The following is a 17865-nucleotide window of genomic DNA, read 5'->3' as shown; positions in this document are numbered from 1 at the left end:
TCTCACACACACACACACACACACACACACACACACACACACACACACACATATATATATATATATATATATATATACCATAAATATCTCTTCAAGAAGGGAGATGTGGTCATTGTGCTGACCAGGTGGCACCCTGGTTCAGGCTTCACCAATACTATGTGAGGTAACGCCTGTGTCGTGATGGGCCCGGAACCCCTCTTCCAGCCCCTGTCCTATCCCCCTTCCCCAGCCCATCCTTTGGGCCGGCCATACTTGTAGTGCTCACTTGGGGCTGTAGTGTGGCACTGGTGGGCTGTGATGCCAGGGAAGAGTGGTCCTGCCCTGACTTGCTTCTCCAATCCCCTCAGCCTCCATTGGAAAGTAAAAAAATTAAAAAATTAAAAAATAATAATAATATTTAAATCAGTGAGCACTGACTCTTTTTTCTTCTTTTTCACACACACACACACACACACACACACACACACACACACACACACAGATCTAATAGCCAAGATGTGCAGAGGAAATGAGCTCCTCCTCTGTCCAACAGAGTCCCCATTCTGTGACTGAATCTGCTGCTAGCCCTCCCTTCTTTCCAGCAAACATAGAAACTCACAGTGGCTGCTCCACACTGAAGCTGTAATGCACTTCATATTTCATATTGTGTGCATGTCCCTTCCCAACATATCTCCTCTTACAAATAAAACAAAAAAGTAGCTAATGGTCAGGGATATGTGCTTCCCAGTGGCATCAGTTCCTACCTCACAATGAGAAAGTGAGGAGATATCACTGTTAGGAAGATACACACACACACACACACACACACACACACACACACACACCTCCTATTGTTTCTGCTTCTCTGGAGAATCCTAGTATATAGGAACTATCTGTATTATCTTTGCAACTTTTCTATAATACTAAAATCATTCCAAAATGAAACGTTACTAATAACATTAATTAACTAAAGATGAATATATAAAGAAAGATAAATCACAAAATGTGTCTGAGGAAAGTTATACACATAGTTCTTTTGTTTTCTACTCATCTGTAATCTACTAATACATCCAGAAATTAAATTCACTGATATTAATCTTAAAAAAATATCACGGCACATACACACATCAATAAAATGTATTTGTTTTCCTGAATACTCATTGGTACACCCTTGTTTGTAAAGTAAGAGCTAGTTAGGCTGGTAAGAAAAAATACTGATAACATTTTAGGAACATTAATAATTACTATTTAATATTTTTACATTTTCAAACTAATATATATAATTTTATTTAGTTCTTACAGTAGCCACTTAAAGTAAACATGGAATTATTCCAATGAGGATATTCAAAAATGTTAAATGGCATGAATGGTTAGAGGATAGTAATAGTGGAACCTGAATCCCATTGTTTCAAATATTTTATGAGTATGGTATGACCATGGAGTCTATTGGAAAGTCAATAAATTAACAGCTTCAACATATTTTAAAGGTCCTTAGGTAATCCTCTGATATTTAAAAGGATCTTATGTGCTAACAAACTTACTCAAAATCCCTGTCCTAGAGGCTTCCCTGGTGGCGCAGTGGTTGAGAGTCCGCCTGCCGACACAGGGGACACGGGTTCGTGTCCCGGTCTGGGAAGATCCCACATGCCGTGGAGCGGCTGGACCCGTGAGCCATGGCTGCTGAGCCTGAGCGTCCGGAGCCTGTGATCCGCAATGGGAGAGGCCACCACAGTGAGAGGCCCGCGTACTGAAAAAAAAAAACAAAAAAGAAATCCACGTCCTATAGATCTCACTTTAGCAAATACTAGAATATGTCATTTTATTTCTCACTATACACAATTTGGTTTTCCTTTCTCTAAAAAAAATAAAATTCAGCCACATAAATGGCTGTACTTTTACCCCTTCCTACACTCCATAATCATGGCAGATTTACCCAATATGCACATTAGAGATGAAGCAGGCCCAGATTCATTTCTTTAAAGCAGTGAAGTGGCTATTTCAGGTAAATTGTTCCTGAAATCTAACAAAAATCTATTTACAGGTCAGAGTCCACTGAATGTACATTAACTTTATTTGACTAAATTAGGGAGTGTTAATGAACCTATCAGTCGTTATGTTCTTTATACTTTCTCTTACAAGCAGGGAGAATGGTGGATGGCTTTGTGCTAACTGCCTTACTCTGTAGAAGCCCGTATTCAGTGAGAAACGGAGAAATTCTCAAATCCAATTGCTATTCATAAGAATCTATTTTACTCATATGTCTTTGCCTATTGTGCAAAAGGTTATCTATTGTTGTAATTGCCTTTTTATTCCTTAATTCTCTAGGATTCCCTTTCTTTTCAATCACCTTCACACTTATTCAAAACTCACGAACCTCCTGTTTACAAAACATATGAAACCGTAATTCCTTTTTTACTATTTTTCATTCTAGCCTCTTTAAACTACTACATAATAACATTATTTTTATTTGATTTATGAAAATTTTATCCTAAATAGTTGCGGCTAGTACTGACAGTGTCTTAACTTTTTCGTGTCAGATGGTACAACACATTACAAATGTTTGTTTTATGTACTATATAGGTAAATATAAATAAAGAAAATTTAAAATTATGTGTTTAGGTAATAAACTATCAAGTTTATGCAAAATCTCATCTCCTCTGAACATATACTTAGGGAAAGACCACTGCTACCATCCTCCCATGAAAAAAGTGTTTTTTGTGCTTTTATTTCAACATCTGCCACACTGTAATAATTTTATTAAGTATTACACCCATGGAGCTAGTTGCATTAATAATCTATATTAGATTCTGTTTCATATCCACTCACATAACTAATACAAAAAAAGGTAACATTTTGCTAATCTGTATTTCATGTCTTAATTCTGGACATGAACTATTAGGAAGAAAATATAATATGGTCTTCTGATCTCCTTCATAGCACATGCAGGTATGTATCCCCAAAGAGACAATCCTTGGGAGCTCCCTGGTGGTCCAGTGGTTAGGACTTTGTGCTGTCACTGCCATGGTCTGGAATCAACCCCTGATCAGGGAACTAAGATCCCACAAGCTGAAGGCCAAAAACAAAACAAAACAAAACAAAAGACAATCCTTGAGGTAAAATTTAAACTCCCTTGTATTGCTTTGGAGAGTTATTCTCTAGTGCTCCCTCAATATGAGTAATAGATTCTTCTTTAGAAAACATCACATTGTTACAGAACATATATTTTGCTTCAAGAGATGTTGTTCCCCACTTCAGAATATTTTTGGCTGGTGATTTTTCTTTTATTTTCTAATTATATTTAAAGTTCTTTAAGCACAGAAACTACAAAATTCTTCCTTTCATTTTGTTTTTCATGCATTAATACAAGTAGAATGGAAAGAAAACAATTTACTCATTGGATTGATTTTACGAAAGTGTAAGTTATAATAAGAAAGGAAATAATTTAAAATAATGTTGCCTACTTTAAGAACAATGCCAGAGGAAGCATAGGGTAAGGATAAAACTTCAGGACATAATGTTGCCCTACAAAATGAAAACTCAACTAATTGAAATCTTTAGGCTTCTGGTGACTCTAAGTGAAAATTCAATATAACATTTTTGCCTTCAGTTCTTCCTATCCATTTAACAGACTAAGTAAAATGCACAGTGCAATCTTGCATAAAGGAAAAAACATAAAAATCATTGACTGAGTTACCCTGTGGATTTGATAAATTATACATCAGGATTCAACACTAGAAGCATTCTCTCCCTATGTCCTTTCCTGGAAACAACCTACAGGGAAAGAAAGAGAAGCATAAGGGAAGCTTGATTTTTCCTTCCACTTGACTGCTGTCTTTAACTTTACCTCAGCCCAGTCCTAGGGTTCTTTAACCTTTTGACTTTTAGGATTTGCGAGATAACTTTTCAATTTTTAAAACCTTTTAAAAACAACTTATTTCTGATATGTTATTCCATCTAACACTTTCTGGCATTTCCTGGCTATAGGAATAATAGCTCATGCAAAACTCAGAACTAATCTTTAGATATATTTTTGCAATCAGAGAAACATCTTATTTCTTTTTGTTTTTTTACATTATTAAATTCTGGGTGTTTTTTTCCTTTTTAGCAACTCTATAGATCAGGTAACAAATGTGTCACAAGTATCATGTTAATAGAAAATTAAAGGGCATTAAGGTAATCTTGCTATTGGGAAACAGGGAATTCCCTGTTTCATGGATGTTCCCAGCTGCACAAATTTTATTCCAAACTTATCACTCTATCATAATCCACCAAGAACCTGGACAAATGTCTTTTGCTTTAGAACTCATAATCAAGAATAGATCCCACTTGAAAACCATTTTCACTGTGTTATTTTTAAGATATAAAATTATATGAAACCCACTTACCTTGAAAACAAATGTTCTCTGAACCGTGATGTTAGTCAAAATCCCCTTTCAGAAAAGCAAATACATATTACTTAATAGATTTAAACATTCTAATATTTTTAATCACAGATTTATGATTTCCAGTCGACCTCTCAGCAATGGAAAGGTTTTTCTGTTTACATACAGCAGAGGTCTTCAGTATCAACACAATCCATTTTTTACTATGGATTATTTACCTAGGCTAAATGGACACACTTTCAATCTCACTGGAGTAAGTAAATTGTTCCCCAAGGTAAAGAAGATCTCTTCTCATCAGATCTCTAAAATGTGAGAGAGAAAACAAAAACAGAAATCGACAAGTAGGAGCTATTTTCTCTGAAATATTCCTTTAATCCAACAGCATAACTGGCAAATAGTTAGATCCAATTCTGCTATTAGAATTTCCTTTCTTTCTTGTGAGGCTATTTCTTTACACCTGAAAATGAATCCATCTCTTTCTTGCATCTTGACACATACTTATAGGATTCACTAAAACCAGTGTCTAGTGGCATATTTATTTCCCCAAAACCAAATCATTAACCCTAAAGACAAATTGATGCCCTTTCTCCATTACTTCATTGAAATTATATATGACTTTTAAGTATTTCTAGAAACACTTTCTCCCCTCCACAATTTAGAATGTTTCATGTAATATTATACTGCAAGATTTATGAATTCAGCACATCCGTTCATTATTCCAAGTTTGTGATAAATTCTAAAATCCCTATACAAATAAAATATTTAATAAAATCCACAAATGTAATAAAATGTGAGAGAAGAACAGATGTAAAGTGTTTGAAACTATCATATACATCTTTGTTTGTAATTACCCCAGTAATTCTCACCATTTTGTTTTCCTACTTCCACAAAAGAATCATGAGCTTAGAGTAATTTCTTCCTATTTTCAGTTTCACAATTTAAAATTTAATATCTTCTCAATATCCTTGTCATCTCACCCTGTCAAAACTTCAAGGAGTGAGGTTTGCAGTTTCAATCCATAAATGACTGAATATCTTGTTTTATTTCTTTTTTCATGGGAATGTCTTTCCAAGTTGTTTAGTTCACTAATTAGATTTTTTCTGTACATATATACATCATTTAAGAATTTTCCCTTTGTTCAGGATCTGGAACACACCGTATCTAAATGCTGAGCATTTCTTATAGTCTAGTTTAAATAACGGGATATATCACTCCACATTTAACATCAATTTAACAAGTTTGGTAAATACCTATTCTATTAGGTCCTAGAGAAAAAAAAAAAAAAAAAACTGGCACAAAAGATATTGTTTATTTAGTTCTTTGCTTCCTACCCAGATAACTCTTATTCTTTCAAAAACACTTCTACAAATATGGTCATTTTCTCACTTGGCGTTTTCCACTACAAGCAGTTTCAGTAAAAAATATGTGTATGTATCCCTGCAACACAGACATCCATGAGGCTTAATTGTCCCCAAGAAAGTTGGAATGAATGACAATTGTTTACAATCTCTAGATTGTTATTTAAGAAAGGTGCTAAATCAATTACAGGGTGCTTGTATTATGAATCATTTATGATTGATCTTTGTTATTAATGATAATAAAACGACTCTGAGGATCTGTATAATGTTTGAGGTTGTTATTATTTTGAAATGGTATCATAGTCAAAAACTAATATTAATTGAAATATTTGTATCATATTGAAATAATTAAAGTATTTTAATGGCTACTGCTCAAGTTCCAGATAATTTTGAGTCCCAAAGCTACAGAATTTTTATATTTTATGCTTTGATATTGGTTCTCAAATGTCAAATTCTTTGTCTGTCTTTGGTTCTCTCTTTAGCAATAAATTCCGCACTGTGAATATGATTTGAGTAGATGACCCTCAATTAAGCACTTCCTCTGTTATTCTCATTGCAGTGCCAATATCCTGGCAGCAATATAAAGGTTTTAGTAGCAATGTTTCCCTTGCATGCGAAAAAACAGATAATAAAGATTAGCTTCCCCTAGGTACAGACTGGCCAATAGTAGCTTTAAAAGACACAAAATGTGCTCTTCTCATAAGTTATTTACTAAATAAAATACGCAGGAAGATAAACACAGGACGGTTTTACAACTATACCAAATGTTATAATGCAGAAATGGATGAACATTTTTAAAAATCAGTAGTACTACAATTTATAAAAAAAATCTAATGTTAATATTAATAATAATGTCAGTGGTAGTCGTATTATGGTAAATATATATATATATATATTTTCGTTACGTGGGCCTCTTACTGTTGCGGCCTCTCCCGTTGTGGAGCACAGGCTCCGGACGCACAGGCTCAGCGGCCATGGCTCACGGGCCCAGCCGCTCCGCGGCATGTGGGATCTTCCCGGACCGGGACACGTACCCGTGTCCCCTGCATCGGCAGGCGGACTCTCAACCACTGCGCCACCAGGGAAGCCCTATGGTCAATATTTATTGAATGATTTCTATGACCATTGCAGTGGGTTAAATATTTTATATACATTATCTATTTTAAATTCCACCATGATATCTCTGAGGTAGATATTATTATTCTGTTTTTTTAGTTGAAAAACAAGTTATCTGAATTATCTCACTAGAAATTATCACAGATGTGTTTTATACCCAGGTGTGTGTCACATCCAAGTTGCTAGTCACTCTCTTATACTGCTTTAAGAATACTAAGTTCATCTTGGGACACTGTTACTAAGATTTATTTTATTTGTGCCTTCTCTAGAATATTCTGTTTTATCCACACATTAATAATCATCCTAATATTTATTAGAAATCTACCTATTATGCTATTATATATATTAATAGTTTTTTTTTTAATAATTATGTGCTATATTTGACTATGCTACATATGATCCATTGGTGTTTTCCATGGATTTTTTTTTCTGTAACCAGTGTTGTCAAGGTCACTCAACACATATTGAGTTTTCCCAACAAGTTTTAATGCAATGCTCTAACTTGTTGATAATAAGGAATGCTGTTCTGAAAACACTGTCAGGGATTTTTGTAACAGTTGCAACATTCATAAGAAGTCCTTGCTAGACATCTCCCATTTATGCCTCAAAGGATCTACTCTCCCTCCTCTTCCTCCCCTCTGATTGGCTGGACTACATAGTGTGTTTCAACAAGGCTCTTGTACACTAATGGCTTCCAGTTGCTATAGCCCATAAGTAACCAGGCAAGAGATTGGAGGAAAGGAAGAGAGTAAGATTACTGTAATTTTACTTTAATAGACTTTATTTTTTAGAGCAGTTTTAGGTTCACAACAAATGTGAGCATAAAGAACAGGGAGTTTCAGCATACCTTCATACCTTCTGCCATCACACAAGTTACTGACTTCACCATCAATGTCCTTCACCTGAGCAGTACATTTATTATAATTGATGAAACTACTTTGACCATCATTATCATACAAAGTCCATAGTTTACATTAGGGTCACTCATTGTACCTTCTATGGGCTTGGACAAGTGTTTAATGACATACATCCACCATTGTCGTATCATACAGAAGAGTTTCACCGCTCTAAAGATCCTCTAAGTATCCCTTCTTATCTCTCTGTCCTCCTTAACCCTTGACAACACCTGATCTTTTTATTATCTCCATAGTTTTGCCTTTTCCATAATGTCATATAGCTGGAATTCTTTCAGGACTATATGTGTTAATAACTCTCCACTACTAGCCTCAGATTACAGCACTATCCTATGTGGTTTCTTTGTAAGGAACACTCCTCTTTCCCGTGTGCCCTCTGTTTCTTATTTTGACACAAACTGATAGAAGATCCAAAGTTGACAAAGACCCAACTCCTTCTCTTCTGTATTTTACTGTTATTTTGACATGTGGAATATTCAGAAGAATATGTTGCAAAGTAAAAATAATACCTTACTGTTTTTTTTTGTTTTTTTTTTTTTACTAAATAGTCCTCAATATGAGGCTCTTTCTAGTACAATAGCCTTGGACCTGGGTGGATGCAGAAAACAGGGAACATCCACATCACAGTTTTAGCTCAGGGAAGATATCCAATACCAAACAGAGCATTATTTCTACATCAAAATGATAATGGGGACTTTTTCATAAGAGCTTTCTTTCTGCTCTATTGATGCAAAGCAGTTAAATACTATCACCTCAGTGTCACCAGTAGCCTTGTGGAGAACTAGTACCTACGTTTTAAAAATTAGTAAACTGAGGGTCCTTTGCCAATCAGGAAGTTATAATGGAATTTAAAACTAGGTCTAAATTCAAATGTTGTGTTTGTATTTCTTTCAATTCTGCCTTCTGTAAAATCTAAGTATTTAGTATTCTGTACATTGTTTAAATGACTGGACTTTAAATTCCAGACCCCTGTAAGTGGAGGCAAAACCATGAGTTCTTACATCTTTCTCCTGTACCATCCCCTGAGCCCCCAACTCCATGTTCAGCTGACCAGTGACCTGGTTGTGTGATGCTCCTACATCTGCTCTCTGTCCTCCCTGTGCATCCATGAAACTCAAGGCCCTTGCCTTCTGCTCCCAGAAGATGTTCTACTTCTGCACATTCTTCTTTCAGGAAGCCATCTCTTTCTTGCACTAGATTAACACATTAATTCTCAAAACTAGAGATGGAAGACAGATTGTTCTAGAAAAGCAATATATCTGATGTTGTAGCAGCCTTGACCAAAATGAAGAGGTTTGTGAAGATTGTCAAGGCACACAAAGCTGGCTATGATTATAAAAGGTAATATTGATAAATCCCCCAAAACAAATTCACCAAAGAGTATTGAAGGTCTAAACAAAAATGAGGATATTATAAAAACAATAACATCAGAACTATATAAATCAATAAAGAGTATCAGAAAAGCTACTTCTCTTATGGGTTCTTTAAAATATTACAGTTTCATCTTTTGTGCTGAATATTTGGATTTCTTTCACATTTGGTTCCTCACTTAGCCTACAACCATAGGTGTGACCTAGACCGACAGATATAGAATTCTGACACTTAGAACACATTTACAGAAGAAACAGAGCTAGATAAATAATTACCTTTCCCAACTGTAACAAAATAGAAGCAGCATATTTGTTATATTTCTTTCAGCCTAGGCTCTTTAACAATTCTAGATTATGCTTTTAAATACACTCACAGGAAACATGAGAATCATAATTTTCATGTTTTCTAGTGATGCTTATAAACAAAACACAAAAAATACGGAGTAAAAGAATTAATGATTATTAAAAAACTAGATATAAGAAAACTAGCACTAGTGAAGAATTTGAGACTAGAGGTCAACAGTTTACATACAATTAGTAGTCACTACATGCAATCAAGAAAGAAAGTCCTAATGAGTAAGTGAGAATAAGATAAAATAACATGCAATTAAATCAAATAGTGGACTTGAAAATTAGAGATAGTTAAGACTTAAGCCAAATTTGGGGGCCAAATTGTTTTTTTTTTTTCTTTCTTTTTTTTTTTTCCCCCCACTGGCTATCTACCTTACGTTTGTTAGTATATATATGTCCATGTCTCTCTCTCGTCCTATCACACCTCACCCTTCCCCCTCCCCATATCCTCAAGTCTGTTCTCCAGTAGGTCTCTGTCTTTATTCCTGTTTTACCCCTAGGTTCTTCATAACATTATTTTTTTCTTAAATTCCATATATATGTGTTAGCATACGGTATTTGTCCTTCTCTTTCTGACTTACTTCACTCTGTATGACAGACTCTAGATCTATCCACCGCATTACAAATAGCTCAATTTCGTTTCTTTTTATGGCTGAGTAATATTCCATTGTATATATGTGCCACATCTTCTTTATCCATTCATCCGACGATGGGCACTTAGGTTGTTTCCATCTCCGGGCTATTGTAAATAGAGCTGCAATGAACATTTTGGTACATGACTCTTTCTGAATTCTGGTTTCCTCAGGGTATATACCTAGTAGTGGGATTGCTGGGTCATATGGTAGTTCTATTTGTAGTTTTTAAAGGAACCTTCATACTGTTCTCCATAGTGGCTGAACCAATTCACATTCCCACCAGCAGGGGAAGAGTGTTCCCTTTTCTCCACACCCTCTCCAGCATTTATTGTTTCTAGATTTTTTGATGATGGCCATTCTGACTGGTGTGAGATGATATCTCATTGTAGTTTTGATTTGCATTTCTCTAATGATTAATGATGTTGAGCATTCTTTCATGTGTTTGTTGGCAGTCTGTATATCTTCTTTGGAGAAATGTCTATTTAGGTCTTCTGCCCATTTTTGGATTGGGTTGTTTATTTTTTTGTTATTGAGCTGCATGAGCTGCCTGTAAATTTTAGAGATTAATCCTTTGTCAGTTGATTCATTTGCAAATATTTTCTCCCATTCTGAGGGCTGTCTTTTGGTCTTGTTTATGGTTTCCTTTGCTGTGCAAAAGCTTTGAAGTTTCATTAGGTCCCATTTGTTTATTTTTGTTTTTATCTCCATTACTCTAGGAGATGGGTCAAGAAGGATCTTGCTGTGATTTATGTCATAGAGTGTTCTGCCTATGTTTTCCTCTAAGAGTTTGATAGTTTCTGGCCTTACATTTAGGTCTTTAATCCATTTTGAGCTTATTTTTGTGTATGGTGTTAGGGAGTGATCTAATCTCATACTTTTACATGTACCTGTCCAGTTTTCCCAGCACCACTTATTGAAGGGGCTGTCCTTTCTCCACTGTATATTCCTGCCACCTTTATCAAAGATAAGGTGACCATATGTGCATGGGTTTATCTCTGGGCTTTCTATCCTATTCCATTGATCTATCTTTCTGTTTTTGTGCCAGTACCATACTGTCTTGATTACTGTAGCTTTGTAGTATAGTCTGAAGTCAGGCAGCCTGATTCCTCCAGCTCCATTTTTTGTTCTCAAGATTGCTTTGGCTATTCGGGGTCTTTTGTGTTTCCATACAAATTGTGAAATTTTTTGTTCTAGTTCTGTGAAAAATGCCAGTGGTAGTTTGATAGGGATTGCATTGAATCTATAGATTGCTTTGGGAAGTAGAGTCATTTTCACAATGTTGATTCTTCCAATCCAAGAACATGGTATATCTCTCCATCTGTTTGTATCATCTTTAATTTCTTTCATCAGTGTCTTATAATTTTCTGCATACAGGTCTTTTGTCTCCTTAGGTAGGTTTATTCCTAGATATTTTATTCTTTTTGTTGCAATGGTAAATGGGAGTGTTTTCTTGATTTCACTTTCAGATTTTTCATCGTTAGTATATAGGAATGCCAGAGATTTCTGTGCATTAATTTTGTATCCTGCTACTTTACCAAATTCATTGATTAGCTCTAGTAGTTTTCTGGTAGCATCTTTAGGATTCTCTATGTATAGTATCATGTCATCTGCAAACAGTGACAGCTTTACTTCTTCTTTTCCGATTTGGATTCCTTTTATTTCCTTTTCTTCTCTGATTGCTGTGGCTAAAACTTCCAAAACTATGTTGAATAAGAGTGGTGAGAGTGGGCAACCTTGTCTTGTTCCTGACCTTAGTGGAAATGCTTTCAGTTTTTCGCCATTGAGGATGATGTTGGCTGTGGGCTTGTCATATACGGCCTTTATTATATTGAGGAAAGTTCCCTCTACACCTACTTTCTGCAGGGTTTTTATCATAAATGGGTGTTGAATTTTGTCAAAAGCTTTCTCTGCATCTATTGAGATGATCATATGGTTTTTCTCCTTCAGTTTGTTAATATGGTTAATCACATTGATAGATTTGCGTATATTGAAGAATCCTTGCATTCCTGGAATAAACCCCACTTGATCATGGTGTATGATCCTTTTAATGTGCTGTTGGATTCTGTTTGCTAGTATTTTGTTGAGGATTTTTGCATCTATGTTCATCAGTGATATTGGCCTGTAGTTTTCTTTCTTTGTGACATCCTTGTCTGGTTTTGGTATCAAGGTGATGGTGGCCTCGTAGAATGAGTTTGGGAGTGTTCCTCCCTCTGCTATATTTTGGGGCCAAATTGTTGAACCATGGATTTATTTTACCTCATGTAATGAAAGATTGTAGTTATTAGATGTGCACGCACAAGAAACAATCTGCATTCTGAGATCACAGGCAAGGCCTTTTTAATATGTCCCGCTTTTTTTATGCAGACATTGCCTAATATTACTTCGTAAAATAGTGGTGATGTTTCTTTGACTTATTGCATCTCTCAAAAATTTTAGTTTACCATGACAGCTGGCTAGGATATTTTTGTGTACGAAGAGCTAAAAATATATTGCCCTCAACTAAGCCTCCATGCAAATCCCAGTAAAATAATAATTTATATGGCAAAGATTTCTTAGCTCTGTCTCCAAAACAAGTTTTCATGTCTATAAGAAAGGGCTTTCACGAGGTGTGTGTGATTAAGCAACACACTATTTCATGAATTAAATCCACCCATTCTCTGTACTTAAAGGTCATAGGGTGGCTCCATTTTTTCAGAAAAACAATAAAAGAAAAACATGTTTACATCACAGGAAAAGAGTGATTTTTTTTCTTTATATTAATAATAATGTTTATGTTTTAAGTTAACCTCAAATCAGGATACCTATCACTTTCAAGGTTTATGTTATACTGGATTGCAGTAAAGGCAGGAAACAATTGAGCAGGTACTTATTGATGGCTACGTATTCTGGAATCATTTCTAACTCCAGTCCCTTAAAAAGATAAAACGCGAAAAAAAAAAAAAAAAAAAAAAAAAAAAAAGATAAAACCCACACAAACATAACACCCATCCACCCACTTGCAATTACCATGGATTTAACTCCAGGAATCATGCAGGAATAGGTTACTTTCAGTTTAGACTCTCTAATAACTCTAAATTATGCTTTTATATATACTCCTGAAAAGCACAAGAAGCATAATTATTCATGTTTTCTATTGCTGCTTATAAACAAAACCCAATAATATTAAATCTTTAGTCTTTTGAATGTACTGCATGCCTCACTCACAGCCAACATACCTATTAACTAGTAGTTAACATTTAAAAGGTAAATATTTTTAAATACAAATGTTTCTAGATATATCAAAAACACCTCTTCAGCATTCAATGTTGCACAATATAGCACTCTGGTATATAAAATAAAGGATATTTTTATGAGACACAATTTCTATATCCACAGTAATGTATCATGAGAATTCCTTAGGAAAAAACCGCTTTCCCCTAATACTGTGAGATTTCATAGAGAAATAAATTACAGTCTATTTATTGAAAATCTTGCTTTCATAACTGGTTGGTTAATTAGCTGTTTTTGGAAAGGGATGGTGACATTTCAGGAAAGCTCCATTACTTTGGAGCTTTAAAAGTAAAATGGGATTTCAATGGAAAAAAGAGTAAAACCAAAACACTAGAAGTAAAATATGTTTAGCTATTCTGAAAATTATCAAGTAGACAAGGGAGAGGATGCATAGAGTTTATTTACCCATTCATTAGATATATTCAGCTATCTACTATACTCCATGTACTGTATTAGCTCCCAGGCCTAGACTTCTAGGCTGACCAAATGCATGCATTCAGGGAGTTTATACATAGTTGGGATAATAGAACAAGTAAGAACATAAATACATTAAATAATTATAAATTGTGATAAAGACTGAAAAGAGAACCAATTAGGGTTTAAAACAGGTATAAAAAAAGGTTGCCAATCATGTTTTGGTCTTCAGGGAAGATTTCTCTGATAATGAGATACTTTTGGTGAAAGTTGAAAGAAGAGAAGGGCTTATCTTGGGATTATGGGTAAAATGGAAGCAAATGTATGTGCAAAGTCATGGATCTGGTGAAAGCATGGTATAGTGAAGGGGATTAGAGCAGCTGCTAAGAACAGCAGGAGATGAGGCAGAAGAGATAAGCAGAACCAAGATCCTGCAGGGCATCTAAAATTATGTTGAGAAATTTGAATTTTATTTCAAAGAATAGTTTGGAGGGTGGCAAGAATTAAGATATAGAGACTAGTTAGAAAGATGCCATAGTGCAAGCAAGGAGAGGTAATAATCTAAAGCTAATTGTTATATGAATATAAATCTGCTGATGAATTGGGTTCAGAGGCTCGATAGAAGAATGAAATAGATAATAAATGTGGATCTCTCATTTCAGCAAATGGGAAAATGGCATTACTATGATGAGAACACCTGCGTAGGGGTACAGATTTCATAGTTTAAGAAAAATGCTCTTTTAGACAAGTGAGTTCTGAGATATAAGACAATGACATAGAATTGACAAGTAGGGAATTTAATATATGCTTTCTAGAGATACTAGGCTAGAGATATATATTTGGAACTCAGCATATTGTAACTTAGATGTCATGTGAATAATGGAGATGATCTGGAGAGAGCATGTAAGGAGAAAAAGATAGAGAATGAATACTAATGTAGTAGAATAAACAAGAATATGTGGCATCACAAGACTCAGAAAAGGAAAAAGTTTCCATAAGCATCATGAAAAAGATGTTTAAACAATGAATTAACTGAATTTAATTTTACAGGCTGTAAGGAGTCTTCAAATGTTTTTCAACATGAGTGTCATGTAACCTACATCGTGGTATCACAAGACCAGTCTAACAATATCATCTGGGATGGACTGAAGGTGAAGCAGTTATGGACAAATTAATAAGCTAAGACCAGGGTGCACATTAGATGGAAGGAATTAGAGGCAGGGCACTTTTGTATTCCTTGATGCTGGTGTTAGTGAGAATAGAAAACAGGATATATTTAAGGTATATGTAAGGCCAATGTCCCCAATGTATTGCAGTGAGGGGAAAAACAAGTTTGACTGTTATCAAAGATTCATTATGTAAATCTTTCACAAAACACCTGGAAACAAGGAGAAGACACTGGATATTTTTTTCACAGATTGCTGTGGACATGCTTAATTTCCATCCTGTTGGAGATGTCCATAAAATGTTTAACAATTTCCCAGAAGTTACTGGTAGATTTCATGGTCATAAAGATAGTATTTTAAAGCATGGGTATGGATATTTTCACCAGTGGAGAGTGATGACCCTATTATTTAATGAGAGGGATGGAAAAGTAGTAGAGCAAAGAGCTAACAAATGAAGTGAAGAATAAAATGCATGTTCTAAGAGGAGTTAACTAGGAAAGGATGGCATATTTATAGTCTGGAGGAAAGGCTTCATAAAGAAAAACAGTCAACAGGAGCAAATGCTGCAGGGTTGGAAAAGGCTGCAGAGTTTGAGGACATCTGTTTGTTTGGGAGTAAGATATGGGGTATTTTCTAAACTTTTCTTTAGGGTATTTTTCTTCTACATTTTTAGCTTAATTCCTCTTTTCTTTTATTAAACGAATTTTTATTTCAGCTTTAAAAATTGAGATGGGGTGAGGGGTTGGGTGAAATAGGTGAAGGGGATTAAGAGGTACAGACTTCCAGTTATAAAATAATTAAGTCACATGGAGGTAATATACAGCATAAGGAATAGAGTCAATAACACTGTAATGATGGTTTATTAGACTTATCATGGTGATCAATTCATAATGTATTTTAAATGTTGAATCACTAAATTGTACACCTGAAACTAACATAATATTGTACATCAAATATACTTCAATTTTAAGAATTGAGACAGATTCTATCAAAGATGTTTGTGGGTTCAACTTTGCCAAATTAGGTCTGCTTGCACTTTGGGCAGAAGAAGAATTCTACAGCATTAAGAAAACACTTGTCTGATTTTATTTCATTCTCACCCCCTTTTCTTCACTCTCTAGCTCTTACTTTCATTTTATTCCATTAGATAACTACAATAAGGTGATTTAATGATCACATTCTCTAAGTGGTAGGATTAATCTTCTACTGAATCAGCAGCAGCCAAGTCTCTGTTAATTTTTGGCCCACTTTCTGTGGTAAATGGGAAATGGGTTAGGTCAACTTTGAAATTTTTGGTCTATGTAGTTACAATATGTGCAAAAATTTCCAAAGTTGCTCATATAATCTTTTTTTTTCATTCTATAAATATTTAATACAGTTTTCAAGCATAGGTATAATACAACATAATCCTTATATTACTCTCCTCAGGGAATAAGATGAAAAATAATCACATCAAATATTTATGAAATCAGTATTTGAAAATGAAGGAGTGTTTACAATGAGAATCTAAATATCAATAGCATAAAGTATTTTCAGAATTTGCTGGGTATCTATTTTTTAAATAATTTTTATTGGAGTATAGTTGATTTACAATGTTGTGTTAGTTTTAGGTATACAGCAAAGTGAATCAGTTATACATACACATATATCCACTCTGTTTTAGATTCCTTTCCCATATAGGCCATTACAGAGTATTGAGTAGAGCTCCCTGTGCTATACAGTAGGTACAGATTATTTTCATACAATCTTAATATACTGCCTCAAGTCTCAGCTTCCCGTGAGCTAGGAATCAGTACAGAGAAAGTAATAGGATTCTTAAGTGGTCGTTTAATTATTACTAAAATGGATATTTTTAAACATTTGTTCTTACAATGCAGTCCCACAACACATATTGTTGCATTCTTCAATGTTTTGAATGTATAAAAAGTGTATTTTCCCAGTTTCTAGAGCAGATATTAATTTCACCCTCTTTCTGTTGTTTTTATTGTAGCCACTTGAGATTGTGAGAGGACTGGAGTTAATATATTTAATTATGGTGCTTTCTTGAACATGAAGACTCTTTATCTTAAAAATGTTTATACTTTTCTGTTTCCAAAAGCAGTATGTGTTTTTATTTTTTACATGTTTATTGAAGTATAATTGCTTTACAATGGTGTGTTAGTTTCTGCTTTATAACAAAGTGAATCAGTTATACATATACATATGTTCCCATATCTCTTCCCTCTTGCATCTCCCTGCCTCCCACCCTTCCTATCCCACCCCTCCAGGCAGTCACAAAGCACCGAGCTGATCTCCCTGTGCTATGCGGCTGCTTCCCACTAGCTATCTACCTTACGTTTGGTAGTGTATATATGTCCATGCCTCTCTCTCGATTTGTCACAGCTTCTTCTTCCCCCTCCCCATATCCTCAAGTCCATTCTCTAGTACGTCTGTGTCTTTATTCCTGTCTTATCCCTAGGTTCTTCATGACATTTTTTTTCTGAAATTCCATATATATGTGTTAGCATACGGTATTTGTCTTTCTCTTTCTGACTTACTTCACTCTGTATGACAGACTCTACGTCTATCCACCTCATTACAAATAGCTCAATTTCATTTCTTTTTATGGCTGAGTAATATTCCATTGTTTATATGTGCCATATCTTCTTTATCCATTCATCCGATGATGGACACTTAGGTTGTTTCCCTTTCCAGGCTACTGTAAATAGAGCTGCAATGAATATTTTGGTACATGACTCTTTCTGAATTATGATTTTCTCAGGGTATATGCCCAGTAGTGGGATTGCTGGGTCATATGGTAGTTCTGTTTGTAGTTTTATAAGGAACCTCCATACTGTTTTCCACAGTGGCTGTATCAATTTACATTCCCACCAACAGTGCAAGAGGGTTCCCTTTTCTCCACACCCTCAC

This window comes from Lipotes vexillifer, unplaced genomic scaffold (assembly GCF_000442215.2).
Source record: "Lipotes vexillifer unplaced genomic scaffold, Lipotes_vexillifer_v1.1 scaffold488, whole genome shotgun sequence".
Lineage (NCBI taxonomy): Eukaryota > Metazoa > Chordata > Mammalia > Artiodactyla > Lipotidae > Lipotes > Lipotes vexillifer.
The sequence above is the reverse complement of the archived record's forward strand: the minus strand, read 5'-3'. Positions refer to the sequence as shown.